Source organism: Coturnix japonica, unplaced genomic scaffold (assembly GCF_001577835.2).
Source record: "Coturnix japonica isolate 7356 unplaced genomic scaffold, Coturnix japonica 2.1 chrUnrandom455, whole genome shotgun sequence".
Lineage (NCBI taxonomy): Eukaryota > Metazoa > Chordata > Aves > Galliformes > Phasianidae > Coturnix > Coturnix japonica.
In genome coordinates, this window is record NW_015439871.1 from 237,795 (window position 1) to 251,615 (window position 13,821).

At 45.4% G+C, this 13,821-nt stretch overlaps 1 long non-coding RNA gene across 1 annotated transcript; it reads left to right on the forward strand.

The window, feature by feature from the left end:
• The first annotated feature begins 6 nt into the window (after positions 1-6).
• LOC107306998 lies at positions 7-7,193 on the forward strand. Its single transcript, XR_001552322.2, has 4 exons — positions 7-265; positions 1,245-4,249; positions 5,549-5,650; positions 7,163-7,193. It is a non-coding gene; the product is annotated as an uncharacterized LOC107306998 (long non-coding RNA).
• The last annotated feature ends 6,628 nt before the right edge of the window (positions 7,194-13,821 follow it).

Genomic DNA, 13,821 nt, shown 5'->3' on the forward strand with positions numbered 1-13,821 from the left:
TTCAACAGCAAGAGCGGGCAGAGGGGGTCCTCCTCCAAGTCCGGAAAGTGTCAGTCCTTTTTGGGCTCATTTAGCGGGATTTTGGGTCATTTATGGGGTCATTTATGGGGTTTTTGGGTCATTTATGAGGTCATTTATGGGGTCATTTATGGGATTTGGGGGGTTTTGGGAAGAGCGGCTTCAACAGCAAGAGCGGGCAGAGGGGGTCCTCCTCCAAGTCCGGAAAGTGTCAGTCCTTTTTGGGCTCATTTAGCGGGATTTTGGGGTTTTTGGGTTTCGTTGGGTTTTCATTGAGTTTTGTTGGGTTTCGTTGGGTTTTCAATGGGTTTTGTTGGGTTTTCAATGAGTTTCATTGGGTTTCGTTGGGTTTCATTGAGTTTTGTTGGGTTTCGTCGGGTTTTTTGGGTTTTCTTTGGGTTTCATTGAGTTTCATTGGGTTTTGTTGGGTTTTCATTGGGTTTTGTTGAGTTTTGTTGGGTTTCATTGGGTTTTCATGGTTTTTTTGGGTTTTCGTTGGGTTTCATTGAGTTTTGTTGGGTTTCGTTGGGTTTTCAATGGGTTTTCAATGGGTTTTGTTGGGTTTCGTTGGGTTTTCAATGTGTTTCATTGGGTTTCATTGGGTTTTCAATGGATTCCGTTGGGTTTCATTGGGTTTCGTTGGGTTTTCAAAGGGTTTCATTGGGTTTTCATTGGGTTTTTTGGGTTTTCAATGGGTTTCGTTGAGTTTTGTTGGGTTTCATTGGGTTTTCAATGGATTTCGTTGGGTTTTTTGGGTTTTCAATGGATTTCGTTGGATTTCGTTGAGTTTTGTTGGGTTTCGTTGGGTTTCATTGAGTTTCATTGGGTTTTGTTGGGTTTTCAATGGATTTCGTTGGGTTTTTTGGGTTTTCATTGGGTTTTGTTGAGTTTTGTTGGGTTTCATTGGGTTTTCAATGGGTTTTGTTGGGTTTTCAATGGGTTTTGTTGGGTTTCATTGGGGTTTTCAATGGGTTTTCGTTGGGTTTTATTGGGTTTCGTTGGGTTTTGTTGGGTTTCATTGGGATTTGGTGGGTGTTTGTTGGGTTTTGGGAAGAGCGGCTTCAACAGCAAGAGCGGGCAGAGGGGGTCCTCCTCCAAGTCCGGAAAGTGTCAGTCCTTTTTGGGCTCATNAAGAGCGGCTTCAACAGCAAGAGCGGGCAGAGGGGGTCCTCCTCCAAGTCCGGAAAGTGTCAGTCCTTTTTGGGCTCATTTAGGGGGATTTTGAGTCATTTAGGGGGTTTTGGGGTGGTTTGATGGGTTTTCATTGAGTTTCGTTGAGTTTTTGTTGGGTTTCGTTGAGTGTCGTTGGGTTTTTGTTGGGTTTCATTGAGTTTTGTTGGGTTTTACCGGGGTTCTTGACTCATCCAAGTCCAGAAAGTGTCAGTTTTGGGGTCATTTATGGGGTTTTAGGGTCATTTATGGGGTTTTTGGGTCATTTATGGGGTCATTTATGGGGTTTTGGGGATTTCATTGAGTTTCGTTGAGTTTTCGTTGGGTTTCATTGAGTTCTGTTGGGTTTCGTTGGGTTTTATTGGGGTCTTGGTCTCTTCTAGATACATAAAGTGTGAGTTTTGGGGTCGTTTATGGGGTTTTTGGGGTCATTTATGGGGTTTTTGGGTCATTTATGGGATCATTTATGGGGTTTTGGGGATTTCATTGAGTTTCGCTGAGTTTTTGTTGGGTTTTTGTTGGGTTTCGTCTTTGCTTTGGGTTCCTTATGGGGTCTTGGTTGCTTCTAGGTCCATAAAGTGTCAGTTTTGGGGTCATTTATGGGGTTTTGGGGGTTTCATTGAGTTTCGTTGGGTTTTTGTTGGGTTTCGTTGGGTTTCCTCTTTGGTTTGGGTTCCTTATGGGGTCTTGGTTGCTTCTAGGTCCATAAAGTGTGAGTTTTGGGGTCGTTTATGGGGTTTTTGGGGTCGTTCATGGGGTTTTTGGGGTCGTTTATGGGGTTTTTGGATCATTTATGGGGTCATTTATGGGGTTTGGGGGTGGTTTGATGGGTTTTCGTTGGGTTTTTGTTGGGTTTTGGGAAGAGCGGCTTCAACAGCAAGAGCGGGCAGAGGGGGTCCTCCTCCAAGTCCGGAAAGTGTCAGTTCTTTTTGGGCTCATTTAGCGGGATTTTGGGTCATTTATGGGGTCATTTATGGGATTTGGGGGGTTTTGGGGTGATTTGATGGGTTTTCGTTGGGTTTTCATTGAGTTTTGTTGGGTTTCGCTGGGTTTTATCGGGGTTCTTGAATCCTCCAAGTCCGGAAAGTGTCAGTCGTTTTTGGGGTCATTTAGGGGGATTTTGGGTCATTTAGGGGGTCATTTATGGGGTTTTTGGGTCATTTATGGGGTCATTTATGGGGTTTTGGGTGTTTCGTTGGGTTTCGTTGGGGTTCTTGACTCCTCCAAGTCCGGAAAGTGTCAGTCATTTTTTGGGGTCATTTAGGGGGTTTTTGGGTCATTTATGGGGTCATTTATGGGGTTTTTGGGTCATTTATGGGGTTTTTGGGGTTTCATTGAGTTTCGTTGGGTTTTCGTTGTGTTTCATTGAGTTTTGTTGGTTTTTTGTTTGGTTTCATTGGGGTTTTTGTTGGGTTTTGGGAAGAGCGGCTTCAACAGCAAGAGCGGGCAGAGGGGGTCCTCCTCCAAGTCCGGAAAGTGTCAGTCCTTTTTGGGCTCATTTAGGGGGATTTTGGGTCATTTATGGGGTCATTTATGGGGTTTTTGGGTCATTTATGGGGTCATTTATGGGGTTTGGGGGGTTTCGTTAGGTTTCATTGGGTCTTCGTTGAGTTTCATTGGGTTTCGTCTTTGGTTTGGGTTCCTTATGGGGTCTTGGTTGCTTCTAGATACATAAAGTGTGAGTTTTGGGGTCGTTTATGGGGTTTTGGGGGTCATTTATGGGGTTTTTGGGGTTTCATTGAGTTTCGTTGAGTTTTTGTTGGGTTTCGTTGGGTTTCATCTTTGTTTTGGGCTCCTTTTCGGGTCTTGGTCTCTTCCAAGTCCTTAAAGTGTCAGTTTTGGGGTCATTTATGGGGTTTTTGGGTCATTTATGGGGTCATTTATGGGATTTGGGGTGTTTTGGGGTGGTTTGATGGGTTTTCATTGGGTTTCATTGGGTTTTTGTTGGGTTTTATTGGGGTTCTTGACTCATCCAAGTCCAGAAAGTGTCAGTTTTGGGGTCATTTATGGGGTTTTTGGGTCATTTATGGGGTCATTTATGGGGTTTGGGGGGTTTTGGGGTGGTTTGATGGGTTTTCATTGGGTTTCGTTGGGTTTTTGTTGGGTTTCATTGAGTTTTGTTGGGTTTCGTTGGGTTTTACTGCGGTCTTGGTCTCTTCTAAGTACATAAAGTGTGACTTTTGGGGTCGTTTATGGGGATTTTGGGGTCGTTTATTGGGTTTTTGGGTCATTTATGGGGTCATTTATGGGGTTTTGGGGGGTTTCGTTGGGTTTCATTGGGTCTTCGTTGAGTTTCATTGGGTTTCGTCTTTGCTTTGGGTTCCTTATGGGGTCTTGGTTGCTTCTAGGTCCATAAAGTGTGAGTTTTGGGGTCATTTGTGGGGTTTTTGGGGTCATTTATGGGGTTTTTGGGTCATTTATGGGGTTTTGGGGTTTCATTGAGTTTTGTTGAGTTTTCATTGGGATTTTGTTGGGTCTTCGTTGAGTTTTGTTGGGTTTCGTTGGGTTTTTGTTGGGTTTTGACTCCTCCATATCCGGAAGGTGTCAGTTTTGGGGTCATTTATGGGGTTTTTGGGTCATTTAGGGGGATTTTGGGTCATTTATGGGGTCATTTATGGGATTTGGGGGGTTTTGGGGTGGTTTGATGGGTTTTCGTTGGGTTTTTGTTGGGTTTCGTTGGGGTTCTTGACTCCTCCAAGTCCGGAAAGTGTCAGTCCTTTTTGGGCTCATTTAGGGGGATTTTGGGTCATTTATGGGGTCATTTAGGGGGTTTTGGGGCAGTACGACGGCATTCGGTGAGTCTTCGTTGGGTTTCATTGGGTTTCGTCTTTGCTTTGGGTTCCTTATGGGGTCCTGGTTGCTTCTAGGTCCATAAAGTGTCAGTTTTGGGGTCATTTATGGGGTTTTTGGGTCATTTATTGGGTTTTTGGGTCATTTATGGGGTCATTTGGGGGGTTTTGGGGTGGTTTGATGGGTTTTCATTGAGTTTCGTTGGGTTTTGGGAAGAGCGGCTTCAACAGCAAGAGCGGGCAGAGGGGGTCCTCCTCCAAGTCCGGAAAGTGTCAGTCCTTTTTGGGCTCATTTAGGGGGATTTTGGGGTTTCAGTGAGTTTCATTGGGTTTCGTTGGGTTTTTGTTGAGTTTCATTGGGTTTCATTGGGTTTCATTGGGTTTTCATTGGGTTTTCAATGGATTTCGTTGGGTTTTGTTGAGTTTTGTTGGGTTTCGTTGGGTTTTCAATGAGTTTCGTTGGGTTTCGTTGGGTTTTCATTGAGTTTTGTTGGTTTTTCAATGAGTTTCATTGGGTTTCATTGGGTTTTCATTGGGTTTTCAATGGATTTTGTTGGGTTTTTTGGGTTTTCGTTGGGTTTCGTTGAATTTTGTTGGGTTTCATTGGGTTTTGTTGGGTTTTCAATGAGTTTCATTGGGTTTCGTTGGGTTTTCAAAGGGTTTTCGTGGGTTTTTTGGGTTTTCAATGGGTTTTCATTGGGTTTTTTTGATTTTCGTTGGGTTTCATTGAGTTTTGTTGGGTTTCGTTGGGTTTTCAAAGGGTTTTCATGGGTTTTTTGGGTTTTTGTTGGGTTTGTTGAGTTTTCAATGAGTTTCATTGGGTTTCATTGGGTTTTTATTGGGTTTTCAATGGATTTCGTTGGGTTTCGTTGAGTTTTGTTGGTTTCGTTGGGTTTTCAATGGGTTTTCATTGGGTTTTCAATGGATTTCGTTGGGTTTTTTGGGTTTTCATTGGGTTTCATTGAGTTTTGTTCGATTTCGTTGGGTTTTCAATGGGTTTTCATTGGGTTTCATTGGGTTTTCATTGGGTTTCGTTGGGTTTCAATGGGTTTTGTTGGGTTTTCATGGGTTTTTTGGGTTTTCATTGGGTTTTCAATGGGTTTCGTTGGGTTTTCGTTGGGTTTTATTGGGTTTCATTGGCTTTTCATTGGGTTTTCAATGGGTTTTGTTGGATTTCGTTGGGTTTTCATTGGGTTTCATTGGGGTTTTTGTTGGGTTTTGGAAAGAGCGGATTCAACAGCAAGAGCGGGCAGAGGGGGTCCTCTTCCAAGTCCGGAAAGTGTCAGTCCTTTTTGGGGTCATTTAGCGGGATTTTGGGTCATTTATGGGGTCATTTATGGGGTTTTTGGGTCATTTATAAGGTCATTTATGGTTTTTTTTTTTCATTCATGGGGTTATTTCTGGGGATTTAGGGTCATTTATGGGGTTTTGGGGTCATTTATGGGGTCATTTATGGGGTTTTATGGGACTTCTCTCCAATTAACCCTAAAATCTCCATTTCTGGGCCCTTTTGGGCCCTTTTTGAGGCCGATTTTGGGCTAAAAAAGGCCGATTTTGGTTGTTTTTGGCAGTGAAAGGCGACGACCTTCAGACCATTAAGAAAGAACTGAGTCAGATCAAGCAAAAAGTCGATTCCCTCCTCGAAAGCCTCGAGAAGATCGAAAAGGAACAAAGTAAACCCAAAATGAACCAAATCTCCACTTATTTAACCCACTTTTTGGGCCCCATTGAACCCATTAACCCCAATGTCCCCCAATGTCCCCATTGATCCCATTGACCCCATAGACCCCCATTAACCCCATACCTCCCATAGCCCCCATAGACCCCATTATATCCCAAAGACCCCATTATATCCCATAGACCCCATTATATCCCATAGACCCCATTATATCCCATAGACCCCCATTATACCCCATAGACCCCCATTATACCCCATAGACCCCATTATACCCCATAGACCCCATTATATCCCATAGACCCCATTATATCCCATAGACCCCCATTATATCCCATAGACCCCATTATATCCCATAGACCCCATTATACCCCATAGACCCCATTATACCCCATAGATCCCATTATACCCCATAGACCCCCATTATATCCCATAGACCCCCATTATATCCCATAGACCCCATTATATCCCATAGACCCCCATTATACCCCATAGACCCCATTATATCCCATAGACCCCCATTATATCCCATAGACCCCATTATATCCCATAGACCCCATTATATCCCATAGACCCCCCATTAAACCCATAGCCCCACATAGCCCCCATAGACCCCCATAGACCCCCATTGTCCCCATCCACACCCAGTAGACCCCATTGTGACCCTATTAACCCCATTGTAACCCCATTAACCCCTAACCCCCATTGACCCTTATTACCCCGTTTTAGACCCCCATAGACCCCCATAGCCCCCATAGACCCCATTAACCCAATAGACCCCCCATTAACTCTATTGACCCTGAAGTCCCCATAGCCCCCATTAACCCCATAGACCCCCATAGACCCCATACTAACCCCAATTGACCCCCATTAAATCCCATTTGGACCCCATTAGAACCCTACTTAACCCCATAGACCCCCATAGTCCCCATAACCCCATAGATCCCCATTAAAGACCCCATTAGCCCCCCATAAGCCCCCCCTTAACCCCAATAGACCCCATGTGACCCCCATTATATCCCTTAGACCCCATAGACCCCATGTACTATCCCATAAAGACCCCCATTTCTAACCCCATAGGGACCCCCATTATACCCCGATAGGACCCCATTATACCCATAGAAACACCCATTATCCCCCATAGACCCCATTACTATCCCATAGACCCCCATATACCCCATAGACCCCCATAGACCCCCATAGCCCCCATTGAAAACCAACTAGACCCCATAGCCCCCCAGAGACCCCCATTAATTTAATCCCATAGACCCCCCATTATATCCCCATTAGGACACCCCATAGAAGCCCCATTAGGAAAAAACCCCCCCATTAGATCCCATAGGGACACCCCATAGACCCCCATTACATCCCATAGCCCCCCATAGGGACCACCCCATTATATCACATAAACCCCATAGACCCCCATAGCCTCCCATAGACCCCCCATCTATCCCCATGGTGACCCCATTATATCCCATATCCCCCCATTGAGCCCCATATCTCCCCATAGAACAGAAAGGCGATAAGACGGAGGAGGAAAACAAGGGCAGCGGATCGACCAAAAAAGGAGGAAATTGGCCCCAAAACGGAGAACGGGGGGGGAAGATTCGGCCGGAAGAAAGGAGATTTATTGGATGATGAGGATGCGGAGGAGAGGGGGGACGACCAGGTTAATTAATAGGGATCTTAATTAACGCATAGGGTTAATAATAAAGGGGGTATGGGTAATGAGGGTAATTAATGGGGCTATGGGGGTAGGTAATATAGGTGGTAATTTAGTCTAATTTAAGGGGGGACATGTCTGGATGACGAGGAATGCGAAGAGGAGAGGGGGACGACCAGGTTAGTGTATTATAGGGATCTTAATTAAGCTAATTAGAGGGTGGGCGGTACGGAGTATTATAGAGGGGGTTATTGTGGTGTATATAGGGTAATTTAGGGGTAATTTAGGGGTAATTAGTTAATTAAGGGGGGACGTGTTGGATGACGAGGATGAGGAGGAGAGGGGGGACGACCAGGTTAATTATAGGGGATCTTTAATTAAACGTGTAGGGTTAATTAAGAAAAGGGGGTGGGGGGGGGATAATGAGTGGGATATGGGGTTAGTAATGGGGTATATGGGAGAGTTAATTAGGAGTAATTTAGGGGGTAATTAATTATGGGGGTGATCCTATTGGATGACGAGATGCAGAGGGACGAGGCGGGGACGACCAGGAATTCATTAATAAAGGGATCTTAATTAACACACAGGGTTAATATGGGGGGGGGGGGGGAGGGTATGAGTAGTGGGTGGGGGTCGGGTAGGAGACGTTATGGGGGTGTCGGTTATTAAAGGAGCGGTACATTAATTGGCGGGTGAGGGGGAGGTTAATTAGGGTGGTAAATAAGGGTGGGGAAGGTAATTAGGGATGGGGAGTTAATTAGAGAGAAATAGGGGGTTAAATATTAGAGGAATTAATAGGGAGTTAATTAGGGAGAATTAGGGGGTTAATTAAGGTATAAATAGGGAAGAATTAATATAAAGGGAAAATAGAGAGATAATTGGGGAAGAAATAATGTAATTAGGGAAATTAAATTTAGGGAATAGAATGTAATATAGGGGAAATTAATATTAGGGGAAATCTGATGTAAGATAGTGAATTAATTAATTAGAGGGGAATAGGGTTAAAAATGGGCTGAAAATTGGCCCAAAAAATGGGTCAAAAAAAGGGCAAAAATGGGCAAAAAATATGGTCAGAAAAAAAGCTAAATTAACTCATTAATGGCTGTAATTAACGCCTATTAATGATCTTCATAGCTCGAATCTTAAGGGGGACGAAAAGGAAAGTCGGAAAAGGTGAAGACGACCGGAGGATTAGCGCCAATTGGAGAGACGACTCCTAAAAAATACGCCCAAAAGCAGGCCATAAATTACCCCAAAAAAACGCCCCCCCCCCCTTTAGTTACCACCCTTTCCCTCCCCCCTTTAAGTGTTGGTGGTGTTTGCTGACCCCCCCCCCCCCCAAAATCCTCATTAAGATCCCAATTAATTTTTGATAACCCTCGTTAACGAACGTAACGATTAAAAGGACGGATGGTTTTTAGGAGGGGGCTCTGTGATGTTGTTTTGTTGGGGAGGGGAAACGGACCCAAAATTGGGGCAGAAAATGGGAATCAAAATCGGGGCACCCAAATGCCGACTCAAAATGGGCCCAAATGGACCCAAAATGGGCAGAAATGGACCCAAAATGGGCCTTAAAATATGGCAGAAATTGGATCCAAAATGGGGGCACAAAATGGCGGACTCAAAATGGGCCCAAATGGACCCAAAATGGGCAGGAAATGGACCAAAATGGACATTTAAAATGGGCAAAATGGGCACCCAAAATGGCGGACCCAAAAGGGCCCAAAAGACCCAAAAAATCGGCAGAAATGGACCCAAAATGGGCCTAAAATGGGCCAGAGAAATTGGATCCAAAATGGCGCGGCACAAAATGGCGACTCTCAAAAATTGGGCCCAAATGGACCCAAAATGGGCAGGGAAATGGACCCAAAATGGCAGAAAATAGTCGTCAAAATATGCGGGCACCCAAAATGGTGGACCCAAAAATGGGGCCCCAAAATGGACTCCAAATGGGGCAGAAATAGTTTAGACCCAAAATGGACATAAAATGGGTCAAAAAATTTGCACCCAAATGGCGGGACTCAAAATTGGGTCCAAATGGAACTCCAAAGAATGGGCAGAAGGAAAATGACCCAAAAATGGGCAGAAAATGGGTCAAAAACGGGCACCCAAAATGGCGGACTCAAAATGGGCCCAAATGGACCCAAAATGGGCAGAAATGGGCCCAAAATGTGCAGAAAATGGGTCAAAAATGGGCACCCAAAATGGCAGACCCAAAATGGGCCCAAACGGACCCAAAATGGGCAGAAATTGACCCAAAATGGGCAGAAAATGGGTCAAAAATTGGCACCCAAAATGGCGGACCCAAAATGGGCCCAAATGGACCCAAAATGGGCCTAAAATGGCAAAAATTGGATAGAAAATGGCGGGCACAAAATGGCGGACTCAAAATGGGCCCAAATGGACCCAAAATGGGCAGAAATGGACCCAAAATGGGCAGAAAATGGGTCAAAAACGGGCACCCAAAATGGCGGACTCAAAATGGGCCCAAATGGACCCAAAATGGGCAGAAATGGACCCAAAATGGGCCGAAAATGGCAGAAATTGGATCCAAAATGGCGGGCACAAAATGGCGGACTCAAAATGGGCCCAAATGGACCCAAAATGGGCAGAAAATGGGTCAAAAATGGGCACCAAAATGGCGGACTCAAAATGGGCTCAAATGGACCCAAAATGGGCAGAAATGGACCCAAAATTGGCATAAAATGAGCACCCAAAATGGCGGACCCAAAATGGGCCCAAATGGACCCAAAATGGGCAGAAATGGACCCAAAATGGGCAGAAAATGGGTCAAAAATGGGCACCCAAAATGGTGGACCCAAAATGGGCCCAAATGGACCCAAAATGGGCAGAAATGGACCCAAAATGGACATAAAATGGGTCAAAAATTGGCACCCAAAATGGCGGACTCAAAATGGGCCCAAATGGACCCAAAATGGGCAGAAATGGGCCCAAAATGGGCATAAAATGGGTCAGAAATGGGCATCCAAAATGGCGGACTCAAAATGGGTCCAAATGGAAACCCTATATGGTAATGGGCAGAAAAATTGGACCCAAAATGGGCAGAAATGGGTCAAAAACGGGCACCCAAAATGCGGACTCAAAATGGCCCAAATGGACCCAAAATGGGCAGAAATTGACCAATATGGCATTAAATTGATCAAAACATGGGCCACCCAAAATGGCGGACCCGAAATGCACCCACTGGACCACAAAATGAGCAAGAAATGGGCAGAAAATGGTCAAAAACGCACCCAAAATGGCGGACTCAAAATGGGCCCAAATGGACCCAAAAGGCACGAAATTTGCGTTCCCCAAAATGGGCCTAAATTGCAAGAAATCGGATACAAAATGCTGGGCACAAAATTGCGGACCCCAAAATGTGCCCAAATGACCCAAAATGGGCAGAAAATGGGTTCAAAGAACGGGGCATCAAAATGGCGACTCAAAATAGGCCCAAATGGACCCAAATGGCAGGAAATGGACCCAAAATGGGCATAAAATGGGTCCAATAGAAAAATGGGTACCCCAAAATGGCGGACCTAAGATGGGCCCAAATGGACCCAAAATGAGGCCCTAAATTGACCCAAAACGGGCATTAAAAGTTCAAAAATGCGGCACCCAAAATGGCGGACTCAAAATGGGCCCAAATGGACCCAAAATGGGCAGAAATGACCAAAATGGCATAGGAAAGGTGGTTCAAAAGGCACCAAAATGCGGACTCAAAAAATGGGCCGAAATTGGACCCAAAATGGGCAGAAAATGGGTCAAAATCCGCGGCAACCCAAAATGGCGGACTCAAAATGGCGCCCAAATGGACCCAAAATGGCAAGAAAATTGACCCAAAATGGGACATGAAAATGGGTCAAAAACGGGCATCCCAAAATGGCGGACCAAAATGGGCCCAAAATGGACCCAAAATGGCAGAAATGGACCCAAATGGCCGAAAATGGCAGAAATTGGAATCCAAAATGCGGGCACAAAATGGCGGACCCAAATGGGCCCAAGATGGACCCAAAATGGGCAGAAATTGACCCAAAATGGGTCAAAAATGGCAGAAATTGTATACAAATTTGGCGGGCACAAAATGGCGGACTCAAAATGGGCCCAAAATGGACCCAAAATGGGCAGAAATTACTTAAAATGGGCATAAAATGGGTCAAAAACGGGCACCCAAAATTGGCGGACCCAAAATGCGGCCAAAATGGACCCAAAATGGGCCAGAAATGGAACCAAAAATGCCGAAAATGGCAGAAATTGGATACAAAATGGCAGGGCACAAAGAATTGCGACCCAAAAGGGGCTCAAATGACCAAATGGGCAGGAAAATGCGGTCAAAAATGGGTGCACTGCCAACAATAACTGCGAAGCACCTCAACCCAATGGGCCCAAATGGAATCAAAAAATGGGCAGAAATGGATCAGAAAATGGCATAGAAAGGGTCAAAACCGGGCACCAAAATGGCGGAAAAACTCAAAATGGGGCCGAAATGGACCCAAAATGGCAAGAAAATGACGGTCAAAAATCGGGCCACCCAAAATGGCGGACTCAAAATGGGCCCAAATGGCACCAAAAATGGGCAGAAATTGACCCAAAATTGGGCATAAAATGGTCTCCAAAAACAGGGCACCCAAACTGCGGACCAAAATGGGCCCCAAATGACCCAAAATGGGCAGAAATGGACCCAAAATGGGCCCGAAAATGGCAGAAATTGGATCCCAAAATGCGGAGCACAAAATTGGCGGCCCAAAATTGGCCCACAATGGACCCAAATGGGCAGGAAATTGACCCAAAATGGGTCAAAAATGGCCAGAAATTGCTATCTACAAAAATGGCGGGCACAAATGGCCGGAACCTCCCAAAGGGCCCAGCACTCATTGACAATGGGACGCTCCTCACATAAGCTATGGGCATAAAATGGTAGTCAAAAACGGGCACCCAAAATGGCGGACCCAAAATGGGCCAAAAATGGACCCAAAATGGGCAGAAATTGGACCCAAAAATGGGCCGAAAATGCAGGAGAAATTGATCCAAAAATGCGGGCACAAAAATGGCGGACCCAAAATGCTCAAATGGACCCAAAATGGCTCAAGAAAATGGTGGTCAAAAATGGGCACTCAAAATGGCGACTCTAAAAGTTGGGCCAAATGGGAAAGCAAAACGTGGCGGCAGAAATGACCCAAAACTGTGGCCTATAATGAGGCATGAAAAATCGGATAGAAAAATGGCAGGGGGCTACAAAAATAGTCGCTGAGGGACTTACAAAATGGATTCCCAAATGGACGCCAAACAAGGGCAGAAATGGACCCAAAATGGCATAAATGGTTAGATATGCTCTATACAAATGATGTGCACCGCATAAGAAGATTGGGCGGAACCCTAGAAATGGGCCCAAATGGACTCAAAACTGGGCCAGAAATTGGACCTCAAAATGGGACTAAATAGGTCAAAACGGTGCACCCAAAATGGTCGGACTTCAAAATCGGGCGTAAATTGACACCGCGAAAATAAGGCAGAAAAGTGGAGGCCCAAAATGGAACATTAAAATGGGTCAAAAAATGGGCACCCAAATGGCGGACTCAAAATGGCCCAAATGGACCCAAAATAGGCATAAAATGGAGAAATTGGGATCCAAAATGGGCACGGGCACAAAATGGCCCGACACTCAAAAAATGGGCCAAGTAATGGACCCAAAATGGGCAGAATGGGACCCCAAAATGGGCAGAAATTGGGTCCAAAAATGGGACGACCCAAGAGAATGCGAGACCCCCAAAATGGGCCCAAACTAGACCCCAATTTCGATAGTGGTCTGGATCCTCATCTCGTATATGATCCGGCCCCTGCCGAGAGTGGTCGCCTTAAATCACTCATACATACTAGACGTGAGATTGAGCGATGCAAATACTACTCTCTATGATAATCCCTCAATCTTTCCTATTCCTCCGGGGCACAAAATGGCGACTCAAATGGGCTAAGAATGGCACAAATGCGCACCCCAAAATAAGGCCCAAAATTGGCTGAAAAATTGACCCAAAAGCTGGGACTCCAAATATCGGGGTCCATAATGGTGTGACACCACGAAAATGGCGGACCCAATGGGTCCTAATCATGGGTGCCAGATTGGAACCCAAAATGGGCGGCCTGAAATGGACCCAGAAATGGAGCCACAGATGAGTGGGACTATGATCCTCTATAGGTCGTTGGGGAACACGCCCAGACTGTGGCCTCAATTGGACCCCAGTATAGATCTCGGTGTCCCTAAAATTGTGCTGAAAACTGACCCAAAAATGGCCCAAATATGCGGGCCCATATGATGGGGACCCATAAATGGGACCACAATGGGCTCAAAATGGGCTTGAAAATTGCACCCAAAAGTGGAGTTCACAATGGCAGGCCACAAAATGGCGCGGACCCAAATGGTGCCTTTAAATGGCCCAAATAGACCCAAAATGGGCCTTATATATGGACCAATAATGGGGCGCTCAGATTTCGGTAAACACCACAAG